This window comes from Astatotilapia calliptera, chromosome 5, assembly GCF_964374335.1.
Source record: "Astatotilapia calliptera chromosome 5, fAstCal68.1, whole genome shotgun sequence".
Lineage (NCBI taxonomy): Eukaryota > Metazoa > Chordata > Actinopteri > Cichliformes > Cichlidae > Astatotilapia > Astatotilapia calliptera.
The window spans coordinates 31,401,652-31,414,992 of NC_137426.1; the positions used below are offsets into that span (position 1 = coordinate 31,401,652).

Sequence of the window (13,341 nt, forward strand, 5' to 3'; positions counted from 1 at the left end):
ATGTCTCCCCCAGCTGATGTAATGTCAGTGAGAGTCGGCGCTCTGGAGAGGCTGGAGCAGAGCAGCGTGCCTCCGGCTTGGTCCTGGGCCCCAGTCCAAAACACTGCCTCACAGAGTGCAGGGGAGGGCAGGACAGAACCACAAAGCCCCTGCTGCAAAGGCTCCATCTCCCACCACATAAACACACTTGTATACTAATACAACTTACATGCGAACAAACCTCAGCTGGCCACTCTAAAGTCCCACATTCGTTCATCTGTGGCTCACAGTAGTATAATGTTGAATTTTTTTTTTGAGGGGGGGGGGATTGGGCAAAAGCGAATGACTACATCTCTCGCATTACTTTTTTATTTCAGCATTTATTTCAGTTTCATTGTCTGAGAAAGGGTGTGGGAATGGTCCGTCACTTTGTCTGGGATGTGGGGAGCAATTTCCTGAGGAGTCCAGACATTCCCACCCTCTATATTCTGCAGAAACACTAAAAATAATTGGTCCTGTTTGGATCAGCATGGCTGGCAAAACTGACGAGGCAAAACTAAAAGTGATACCGTCTGGGGAAAATCAGTTGGGAGGGCTTTGATGCAAACACGCCTTGTTTCTTCCTTTCATACGGCTGTAAATAATAGGTGAACTTCACGCGTGAGCTGAACACCTGAGTCAGACCTACAACTTGGAGAAGGTTGAGCAAAAACAGCACGAAAGGAGAGATGGGGGAGTGCTGCGGCTCACATCGAAGCAATATCCTGATGTTTGTCTATGTGATCCCAGTTTCTGAGAAATTTAAAAGTGGCCACAGACAACAAGGTGCCGTTTCAATGCACATGATCAATGTAACCGTCTGCTACATCTGCAATGACAACACAGAAGAAGGGTGGAGACAGAGGTGAGAGAAGGAGCCTATTAGTGAAAATTGTGTATTATTAATTACCAATGAAAAAGCAGGGCAGGAAGTGAAGGTTTGTGTGTAAACAAACACAACCTTAGCACCCATCAGGAGCCGCCATGTATCTAAAATGCATTGTGTGCGCAGCTATGCATGCACCGTCTCTGTGCAGGAAGTGCACAGGCTACTGTCTGTTTTAGCTCCCTTCCTACTTCATTTAAGTCATCTTTTTTCAGATTGGCAGCCCCTGGCAAACAAAAGATTGGTAATGTGCCATCACTGTACCGAACAGCATGCCAGGGATACACTTTCATTTTCTTGCATTCATTTCAAGCGTCCAGAAAGGATTAAATACATGTGATGTTGTAATCCATCTCACTTGAATCAGATGGATCTACTTCTAAGTGAAAGGATTCACTGTCCTAAATGTAAAGTTGCAGCTAACTATAATAAACACGGACAGGCGTGCAAAGCCACAGCTGCCTGGAGGGCAGCGGTCGAGAGAGCCAAACATATGGTGGACACTGTTGCTGCTGTTGAACACACACGTGCTTGCCATGTGTGCAAAGGAGGCCGATGTGTTCTGGTCCACATCATTCTGAAACATGAACAGGGGCTTATGCATCTGTGGCACACATTTCTGCCATGTAAACATCTTGACTTTCCACTTAGAGCATGTCACATAAACTGCCTGGTTAATAAGCATTTAAACTGCCTGAAAACAATTTCTTGCATTAAAAAAAAAAAGATCACTCTTTGATTCTTGCAAAATTAAATGAACCCATTTGGTAGTGGGTACATTCATTATGTAGAGTGAACAATAAATTAGCTAGGTACACTGGTTAAACAAACAATTATCAGTGTATAGACATGCAGATGCTGTCTTTAAGACACACAGTTTTACTCTCTATACCAAGTTTCAAAGAGGAACTAACTGATATGAACTTTTCCAGATAAAAGTTAATATCATCCGTTGGGTAGATACATATTTAGAATATCTATCTGATACTCTGTGACTGTGTGATCTGTAAGTAATGTTAAATCTTAAATAACTGCTTTTTTGGGCAGATGCAGTACTGTATACACCTTGTGACAACTACTCAAATACTAAATCTCATATTGAATAGTCATTCAGTCTCTAACTCTTAGAGGGGATGTGTGGCTAATTAGCACATAATTGCTCCATTATGTTCCCAAGTTACTTGCATTTTGGGCTCTGTGGTGTCGGCCAATCGTGACTAATGGCGCATCTTCTGCTTTTTGTGTCTGCAAACTCATGAGCACAAATGAGCTTGAAGCTTAAAAACAACATAAAAAGACAACAAAACCAGCTTTGATCTCTGCATGCCTGAAATAGGTTTCTTTGTCTCCTGGTGATCATAGTGACACACTCATTCTAACTTCTGAAATCTCACACAAAACAAGCTTGCAAGTACAAATCTGTCCACTCAGTTCAAGGTAAAGTGATTACTCGACAGCTAAATAAATGCTTTCACAGAGAGAATTTATCACCTGTGTTCCCTCTTATCGTCCACTGTCACAGCAGCCGTAAATACCATGAGGTCACAGCATGGTCCGTCACCCCCTCTGATGTCACTTGTGTGTCACTCTGAATTAGTCATGTGCTTTCACAAGGCTGTGCTCACTTAAAGGCTCATTCTTTTCCAGCTGCTGTTGTACTTCACCTCGGACAGAATACGATCATTGTTGCGGACGCTGCAATGCACCTTTATTGCCAGCAGATGGGGTAACAGGGTGTCAGACAACCCTTGGGGGCAAATGGAGGCAATCCTTTTGTGGTAAATTATTCTGTTTGGAGGGTTTTCCTCATGCTTTTTTTTTTGCCAATGTCACACCATTTCTCCTCACATAAAGCTCTTATTTCACTTGTGACATGTGGATTGAAAATGTAATAAGAGTACAGACAGGCAAGTTGTTACAATTTAGCCAAATTCTATCCCTGAAGCTTCGTGTTAATAGGCTTGAATCTGTAGAGAATACAAGGCAGGGCATGACAGGGGGAGCCACGCTGCCAAGATCATCACGGTTTCTTGTCCCGGGGCTCTTTTCAACATGGGATGGCAATTACCGTGTACAGTAAGTGGTAGATTAATAGTCTAAACGGGGTAGGCCTCCCGGTGAACAGAACAGAGCCGGAGCAGGGCAGGGAAACAGCTGTCACCCACACACGCCTGCAGCTGACGAGCTTTGCCACATACAGAGACTGCAGCTGACACACTGAATGGAAGACATTTTGGACAGTACGCTTGACACACATACAAACGCACGCAGGTCGGCACTCTCACTTACAGTACCGTCTCCTCACAGGACCCTACCCACACACACTTATCACGCTTCCCGACTGTCAGTTGTAGTTAGAAATTTAGCAGGTGGACACAGCTGTCTGAGATCATGACACCCGATCAGAGCATGATTTGTAATCATACATCACAGATGAACAAATGTGGAACATAAAACATTAAAAAGGCCATCTTTGGTCATGCATAGTCTATGTCCTACTTTTTAAAGGGCTTTAATAGTGCAAGCATGGCTACGCTAATTATCAGATGTTATGCATCTTGTGTGTTCTCACTGTTGTTAACCTCCCCCTGACACATGGCTTGAAATCAATAAATCAGAAAGAACTAATCCTTTAAAGACAAAAGCTTTCAGATTTGACAACCAAGGCAGCGTAAGTGAGAGATATCTATTATGCATCTTGACTGAAATTGTCACCGCATCTGTTTAAGAAACCACAAGACATCTTAATTACAGCCAATTAACACTGTGTGATAGAGCTCCATTTGGCAATCATTGGTGAGACAGAAAAGCTTTGCGTGTGTGTGTCTGTGTGTGTTTGGGCAGTGTGGGGGGTGGAAAAAGAAAAGAAGACCGGGAAAGAGGCAAGGGCCCGGGGCTTCAGGCTGCCACCATGCACCTATTGGCTTTTGGGTTGTGACTAGGGATTTGGGGCCAGCTCCTCTTGCTGTACAGGATGGCCCTTAGGGGCACGCTGGAGGCCACAGGCCACGACAAACCATGTGTGTGAATAACCCAGATGCTATGAAGAGGAGGAGGTCAGGAGCTGGGGGAAGGGTGCAGGGGGCCTAGAGGCCACAATATGAGTCAACAGCCCAACACTGACTGCCACGACAAAATGTTGCCTCAAGGGACTGCGGGTGCACAGATTTGCCCAGGCATTTCTTAGAAGAAGCATAAAGAGCCAGTGTCAGAAGTTTTCAATATCATATCCAAGTGACGAAAAACATGAATGGCCACTGTGCACATCACCACAGGCATCCCAGTGAAACAAAGAGGGACGGAGCAGAGGGCGGGGGGAGGGGAGGAGACACTATCAGTCTGTAATGAGCCTTGAGGCCATGCACGGGGTGAAGTTATTGAGAGGGTATTATGATCTAAATCTGTATTATGATCTGAAACACTAAGAACTGTTTTGCAAATACAAAAAACTGAAATATGATGCTTTGGAACCCCACGAAATCAGAAGTCACGAGTGAATTTAAAGAGAAATACAGCTGTTAGTCAGCTGTCAATCAGTTACTTTTGGACAATTTAAAAAGATGGCTCTGGGAAAATTATGACACAACTCATACAAATTTCATACACTTTACAGACAATTATTTGCAAATATTTAAAACAGCTCACCAGCTGGCTGAAAAATGCATTTCAATCTTTGCTCCGCAGTCATTTATATCTGAGACCCAGCACACTGACTAAGCTGGATACAGCATAACAGGGAGAGCTAGGTTGCAAGGAGAAGGTGGGTTGCCAAGCAGCTTGCAGAGGTACAGCAGCTGTCGGTGCCCTATATAAGAAATTTCCCAGAGGAATTTATTAGAATTATGTCAGCAGATGTGATCTGCTGGTACTGTGGCTGAGCCTGCCTGCATTAATGCTACTCTTAGTATCTGTGGTTACATTATTTTTGGATGTTCAATTTGATTCCTAATGTTGCTTCTTAATCTGATTTTCACCCCGGGTAAGTGATCTGATACTCTGATGTATTGGCAGGTTTTCATCTGATAACAGAAATTGTGCCCTTAACACACGTAAAATTATCGACACTAGAAATTCCTTTGAGTCTTCCCGTTCCCATCTGTTAAATCAAAACATTTCCGTTCTGAAGTGTCTAAATCCATTTTGTGGCCACGGTTCGCGATTAGTAGAGACCTGGCAGATGATATCTGCATCTGTACATGTGAGTCCCTCTGGCTTATCATTCCCAATCCAATTTAGTGACTAGATAATCAGATCAGTGATATGGCCTTATCTGGCCATATAACACATGTCTGAGAAACCACAACAGATGTGCAGCTGTGAAGTGCACATGTCTACCCCCCTGTCCTGCGCAGGCACACTGCAGAACCCGTGAGACTCACGGAGACATCACTTTAAAGTAAAGACTTATGGGAGGTCTTATGGGAATACTGTACTGTCAGTATTAAGCCACCAATATGGTAGAATACCTCTATTTTTATCCTGTCGTATGAATACAAGCGCTCTCAGCGGGCCGAGAGCTCCCAAAGGTGCTGGCATTGTCAGAGCAATTTCATGAGGTGCCTTGATTTGAAGTGGAGTTGAGTTCATTGCGAGTCAAATGGGGATTTATATGTGCATGGAGTTTGTAGTGCAAAGAGCCTAAATATAAAAAAAAAAACAGGGCATCTGTTTCTGCTTTACTGCTGCAAGTATGTCTAATTCAATACTTTTACTGTTTATATGGTCACAAATTCTGAAACAGCTGCTACACAGCAGATGGAAAACATGTCTCATTGCTTTTCAATATTTTATTGACTTGAAAACACACCACATGAGAGCAAATTAAAATTTTAACTGTAAATATTCTTAGGAGTTGCCATGAAGACAGAAAAAGTGCTCAAAGCTCAGACAAAGAACCCAGTTCTTGTGGTAAAGAAACACACAAGCATCCAAAAATTGAGATTAGGAAGAGAGATGAGGCAGTAGCTGAAAAATATAGTCCACTAGGCTGCATTGCAAAGCACAAAGCTGAACCAATCCGTATTTGCATTTTGAAACTGGTTTAAATAACTCTTTGGTTTAAAAATAAATAAATAAATAAAAAAGAGGTCATAAAACAAACAAACCACCTGCCTCTGTGTTAAATTTGAGAATTTCTTAAGTTCATCGTTTTGCTTTTACAGCTTGAAAGTCCTCACTTGCTGCTCTCCTTCTGTGTATTTGCAGCTTCCAAAAAACAACTTTGCCAAAAAACTCAGAGAGACCCACAGAACAGAATGACAGACTGACCAAGATGCCAACAACAGCAAAAAACATCAGACGAAGTGAGTGAAGCAGGCGGAGACCTAAACTGAGCTAAAACCAGAGAGACCATTAAGTATGACATGTAACCGTTTTTGTGGTCTGCGAGCAAGAAGCAAGAAGAAAACAACACGAAGGGCATCAAAGCAGAAACATTAACAGGATCTGAGTCTTTCTGAACTCTAATTTTGTGGCTTGACTGAAAATGATAAAGACAACATGCAAAAGTTGTCAGCAAAGTGCAAATTATTGGTGCCCAGTCACCTTTTGAATTGAAATAACTTGTGAGTTGTAATAATAATATTGATAAAAGTAATAAAGGCAGAAAATGTTGCAAATGTTTGAATTTTTTTCTTTATGACATGAAATCAGAGTTGTTACCTGAATAAATAGCACAATACTTTTCAATATCAAAATTCTGAAAACACAGTGGTATATTATTGATATTGTTTTTTTGCTTGTCTTTTATTGCAGCGTTTCTACCAGGGAAGCAATTCTTCTGGAACTGAAGGAAGCTGCATACGGCCAGAGGTTAAACAGGCCTGGAATGACATTCTGACACCTTCAGTTAATGAGCAATTAAATGTGATGGGCAGGTTAATTCATACTGTCAAATGAGTTAATTTCTCATGCCTTTCCATCTGATGCCATGGTGATGTTTACTCGGAAAATAAGGACATAGCCTGCTTACATCTTCAAAACCTCCCTTTTCCCTCATCGTCACTGTGATGCATTTAAGGGGCAGATGTAAAGTTGCGGTAACAGTACTTTAGCAATATGCTAGTAGAACAGAAGAGCAGCAAATGTAAATGGAGCAACGTTTTTCTACGTGGTAGAATGTTAAAGTGTGACTGAGAGAGAAGCACAGGACAAGAGAGGAAGATGAGAGATTTCCAAAGGTGACGACTGCAAGTGAAATTTTATAAACTAGAAATTTAAATCTTCTGTTTATATCTTGATCTTGATCTTTTTAACAATTTTTTTTAACAAAGTTTCAGTCCAGTATTCAACAAAATCCAAAGTATTATCCTGCTTATGTTATCTGGAAATACACTTTACCATATTGACAGCTAGTGTTGCCCCTAGCTGCTGCAGTCCATACGCTAAAATGTTTGTAATGACTAACATTAAATGCGTAAGCTAGCTTAATGACGCTAAACTTGCTAACGCTACAGTACAGTACCCAGTCTACTTTTTTTTTTTTTACAATTATTAAGTACATGGGATAAATTTTGGTTTGATATCGAGACTCATGCAGTTCTACTGGTACTACCACAAACTACCAAATGTCTGGTACTTCTGGCATGCCTAAAATGTAATGTGATTAATTTTGATGATATTCAGAAGTCCATTCTGGAAAACCATTTAAATGTAACCACACAAATTTTAAACCACTGATCATCTTCGCCACTATGACAACCACCACTGCCCCTGAGGACACCGAGTGTCATCTTTCTTCCCGGTGTGCTCGACACCTGTTATAACTGTGCCCTGCACACAACCCCCATATCAGCTTTCCATCCAAGTCCAGTGTAGAGTGTCATCAAATGCTGTCCTGACATCATTTATTTCTAGTCCAGGTCTGATTCTGCAGGTAACATTGCTGAGGGAAGACCTCAACTTGTTGCTTAGCACACTTTTGTGAAGTGCTTAGTAAGCACACGGCTGATACAATAGTATAAAGTAGGTTAAAGGGTACTCTCACATTGTACAAACCCAGTACACAAGCCTCTTAGGAACACAATGCAACCTTGAAAATAAAAAACCCTCTAGATCAAAGTCGTATTTTTCTATTGAATTACAGGTTTTCCCCCTATGACGCAGTTTCCTTGTCATTGTGTCACACTCCTAAATCTTTCCTGCATGTTAGAGCTAAAATGCAGACGCTCATCCATGTCCGAAAGCTCAGTCTGATCTGTCTGAGTGAACCAGCAGGATGCTCGTTTTCGGTCCACAGGGCAGGTGATAATTACTTCCTGCAGATCGCTCTAACCCACCCTCCACCCCCTTTGCCCCCAACTCCTCCCCTCATCCCAAGCTGCCATGGTGAAGGTGACCGCAGCTGGATGATTTCTGTCTTTCTAAACTCACGCGATCTGTGAGCAGCTAGTGTCTGCATGTGTATTAGCTGGAGCGGGGGCGTTGCTTTCCACTATTAACCCAGTACAAGAGGAAGCTCAGGTAACCCCTCTATTAATGATGAATGCTACGCTCTAGTGAGCGAGCACCTGCAGTATCCAGCCATCAATATATACACTCTGTACGGCCACAGACCCACACAAAATAAATTTATAGAGATATGATTTGAAAAAAAAAAATCAAACCAATTCAGCAGGAAATTACTTTGTGAGGAGTTATGAGGGCATCGCATATTCACAGAAGTCTCCAGTGTGTGTCTTTAACATGCCTCTAACCCTTCTGGCACTAAATGTGTGAAACACTCACATGGGGTTTTAAGAGCTGAGGAGTATTGATCATTGTGGGTATGAAGCTGTGGGGTATGTCTGCTTGGGAAGCACGGTTGCTTTTTTCTTTCCAGCTCCACCACCATGTACCTCTCCATTTGTGCCTGAGAGGATAATAATAGCAACTCAAGCCCTTTCCGTCCATCCCTCCGCCTTTACCTTACACACATTTGCCGGGCAGGGACTCTCATTCTGAACATTCAGGCTTTTAAGCACCCGCCTTTACATCACCACCTCGCAGCTCTCCTAATGTGTAATTTGGGTGTAGTGTGTATTCAGGAGTGAAATACAGAGAAATGGGGAATGATTACAGGAGAGGGATTGTTGAATAGATAGAGAGAGGTGCACAAGCGGCATCATTTCAGGGAGAGTCACTCCCCTCCATATCTCCAAAAAAAAAAAAAAAAAAACCTCCCGGGCAAGCCGACAGCAGCAGCACAGATAGAAAGAAAGGTGGTGGAGGGCTTTGCTTTGTTGTTATTTTCATTTTCTCAGCCTCACAGCAATTATATTCTAGTCGGAAAAACAGGCAATGATGAGGAGCAGGAGGAAGAACAGAAACGGGGGTGTTCACTTCTGGAGCGGAACTGTGCACTGAGCTGTTGGGTTCAAGGTTCCCTTAAATGCCCGAGGATGTGGCTGAAACTGGGAGGAGGAAGGCGCTCCTCTGCTCAGGTCTGCTAGAAGATCCACATCTCAACTGCACACCTGAGCAGCAGTACACAGTGTTATGATTCAAGAAGTCTTATGAATACAGACAGTTGGGAAAACCAGGAAATGTAAGTGGATGGAGAGACATTGTTTAAAAATGGTTATTTGCCTATCCTGATACCAACGTGGCATTCAAATGCCTGTGTCTGTCTATACCAGGGGTGTCAAACATAAGGCCCGGGGGCCAGAATTGGCCCGACAAAAACTCTAATCCATGAAGGAGTGCAACGATTTCCTGTTGATAAAGACTGTTCACTCCCATTACCATTCATACTCCACCAAATTAAATAAAAGATAAATGAACAAAAACTTTATATTTTATTAAAAAGGTCCTGATAGTTCATTGCACAGACTTTCCTACTGTCTGTGGAATCAACTATTGTGACTTTTTTCTGCAATTTTACTCATGGTGGCTGTATGTGGTTGACATCCCTGGTCTATACACTCAAAATAAATTATTATTAATAATAATAATAATAAATATCTGACTGTACTTGTGTAATGAAATTAGTTAAAATCAGGTCAAATGAAATGTACTTAATTGGTATACATTCAGATTTTCTTTCATTATTAATTATTTGAATAAGTAAATCTTTGATTTTTATATATTTCAGTTGCATTTTGCATTTTAAAATTAGGATGAAGAATCATTACTTTGAGTTTATGTGTTTGTATCTGGCTCAAATTAACAGCACCGCTTTTTCTTTAAAAATAATCAGATGATGCCAAAAAACTGGTATCCACTGCTTCATAATTTCCACATTTGTCATAAAATGAGTGAGTCCGCTCTAGCTTATGCATCTCCCCGGAAGCTTTATTAAGGACACCGGTTATTCCCGAACACATTTATGTGGGTTTTACTGTTTATCCTCTGGAATAAATGGGAACATTACTGACCCGCTTGCTGTTGGAATCATAGTAAAAATAATAATAATAATAATTCCACGACAGGGTTTTGCAGCAATAGAAACAAGTATCACTGAAACTGCTTCTTCTGTTATCTGTACACCCTCAGTTATTCTCCGAATTACACAAGGTTGGCAAACATTATCGCTGGCTGGATTATGGTCACAGGCAATGACTTTCTTTGGATAAACAAAGCATGTACCAAAGAAACGTTAGAGGGAAGAGGATGAGGCTGACGGTGGATGAATAAAGCACTGGACTGTGACACCAAACAGTGGAGTGGACAACCTTAGATCCTGAACAGAATCCTTTCATGACCCTTAAAGGTGCAGAAATATAACCATAAAAATTAATTAATAACACTTTTGGTGATACAAGTAGACAAATTGCAAGATGGGATTTTTGGCTTGTATTCACTGACACTTTAGTGATACTGCAACATTTCAGATGCCTAATTAACAGCACCTTGTCACCCTATCTCTTTAGATACTGTTGGGACCCCTTGTTGTCATTTGTTAACTCACTGGGCTCCCGTACAGCCTGCAGGGTTATGCTCCAGATAAACATCTTGTCAAATGAGGAAGTAGAAAAACTGACAGGACAGCGGTGTCACCCAGAAACCAGGAGTTTGAATGTAATGCATCACAGCTAGTTTTTGGACTTAACTGGGAGTTTGAACTGGGACTGGAGTGTATATACATTAGCTGTGTGTAAAAAAACAAAACAACAACATTATATAGCAATATCTAATAAAGATTTTTTAAAAAAGGTGGGCTGTGCTATACTGTGCAAAAGTCTTCTGAAGTGGACCAGCTTTCTTATCAAGACGGTCGCCAACTGCCTGTTTCGCCCAATTTGAACACACTTATGTTGGTATAGCCATGCACAGTTGAAACTGTGATTTATTTTACCACAAATGTTACCCTTTTATTCTGTGCCTGTCCCTGGTTCAGTAGCCACTGATACGCGTGGGTAACCCGTGAATATAACCTTGTGTCCATCCTTTAAATAATTCATAAGGAGGTGGTCTTGAATGATGCATTTTGAGGGGGAATTTGTCCACAAACTGGGAAGGGCCTGCCCTTAAACAGATTGGAGCTTGTTTTAATGCAGTCTCTTTTATCTAAATGATATGGAAACAGACTCCCAGAGGAATACCAAACCCAGCTCAGATCCACTCTCCAAGGTTGATGCAAGTGTTTTCTGCTTTATTCTGAAGGGAAATAAACACACAAACAGAGTCTGAGCACACCGCATTAAAGGACCGCATCCCTCAGCAACCAAGCGAAAACTATCACTGTACACATGTGGCATTTTTGGTACTGCAAATTTTGAAACTGGCAATTAAAGTGGGAAATTTCCCAGTGTCTGTGCTTTGAATGCGAAACTGTGGTCCAGACTCTTTGTTTTACTCAGGATGTCCTTTCTGAAAGGAAAAGAGATGTCTGCACACTGCGTAGCTGTTTCACTACCAATGAGGAACAGATTCCTGTTGACACAACTTTTCAGTGATTATGTTATGGAAAGAACTAGAGTCATTTACTGCAAACACTGGAGGACTGACACATTAGTGATAAAACATTTAGGACTAAATATTTTCACTAAACGTCCGCATGACCTCTTCATTCAGATGTCCTGAGGTCTGGTGATCTGAATAGATTTCCACTGTGAATATAGATTACTGATGACCCACAAACACTGAACTGAAAAACACTCCAGCGTCTGACCTTTTAATTAGGCCTCAAGCACTCCGAGAGGTCTAATCAACACACATTTTTTGCTTTAGTTATGAGAAATCTTTTTGACCCAACACTTGAATACTGTCAGATGATCAAAGGGCAACATCTATTTTATGTTTGGAATTTCTGCAAAGCTAACTCTCGTTTTACAAATGAAGAATTCAGTTTCACTCATTTCCAGTTAATGCAGTCATTGAGACTCCAGAAGTCCCTCATGCAGTAGCAATTAAAGGAAATGAGGAGATGCACAAAAACAATGCATTTTAAGGCCACGAGTTCAAGCTTCCTTAAATTTAAAAGAAATATCTGAACACAAGTCACACAAGAGACTCTTCTGTGATTTGTTGCTTTTAACAGAGGGAGAAAACAAAGTTAGCATAAACACAGAGATTCTGCTAGAGTTTCTGTAGACTGATGCTACCTACCACAAATTGGTAGATACAAATCGTAAATGGCCGGCAGCATCTAAACATTTCAGTAAAACTATGTTAGCTAATGCTATCTAAGCATTGGATTTACACACGTTTAGTTACAATGAGTGAAGAATGCATTCTGTACCTCTGAAGTGTTAAAAAATGTCATGTCAATACAGTCCTAATGCACTAATGCAGATTTTTGTTGGTGCTCAAACGATACTAGTTAAGATTAAGATGGCACCTGCTCTGTTAAATATACTTTACGTTAGTTTTATGATATTTTGTCTGAATCTCGTGCCCTTGAAATACCTGATGTCCGCTTTTAAAAGTTTTCACAAGCTTGCTAAAGGAGCAAGCAAACTTTATACTTCTGTATAAAATTTGGAAGAATTGCTGTTTACATCATCATGTCACATGGCACTCTTTGATAGTAAGTTTGATCTCCCAGAGTGGAAGACATCTCTCAGACCAGTCTGGCAGGATTTCTGCTTGCTGAAAGTGCTGGGTTGCATGAACCTGCATGGTGACTGTATCACATAGTCTAACTGACAAATGTTATCATTCATACCTATGCATGATTAGATGCGTGGGAAAGAAAAAAATGCTGATGAGCAACTTTTAACACAAAGCAGGTTCATTGAGGAGAGGTGAGAACACGTCTCTTCAATGACGTGCACCTGTGCAGCTTAGGTCACACTGCACAGGTGGACTTGACGTGGTGTTTATTACTGTTTACCCTTTAAAAAACCGGCCCTGTGGTTAAGGCTGTTAATGGACTCTAATGGGCAAATGACTCCTATGTGCCGAGGCAAGCGTTGGAATATTCTGCGACAGTTAATAGCTTTATTGAATCAGAAGCGCTGACCCCATTAAAAGCAGCTGAACATCCTAGACTAAAAGTCAACACAAAGCAGCGCTGC

At 41.3% G+C, this 13,341-nt stretch overlaps 1 protein-coding gene across 1 annotated transcript in view; it reads right to left on the bottom strand.

Annotated features, from left to right (window-relative positions):
• frmd4ba (FERM domain containing 4Ba) overlaps positions 1–13,341 on the bottom strand; it is a 41,903-nt gene that overhangs the window by 27,331 nt on the left and 1,231 nt on the right. The window lies entirely within an intron of this gene.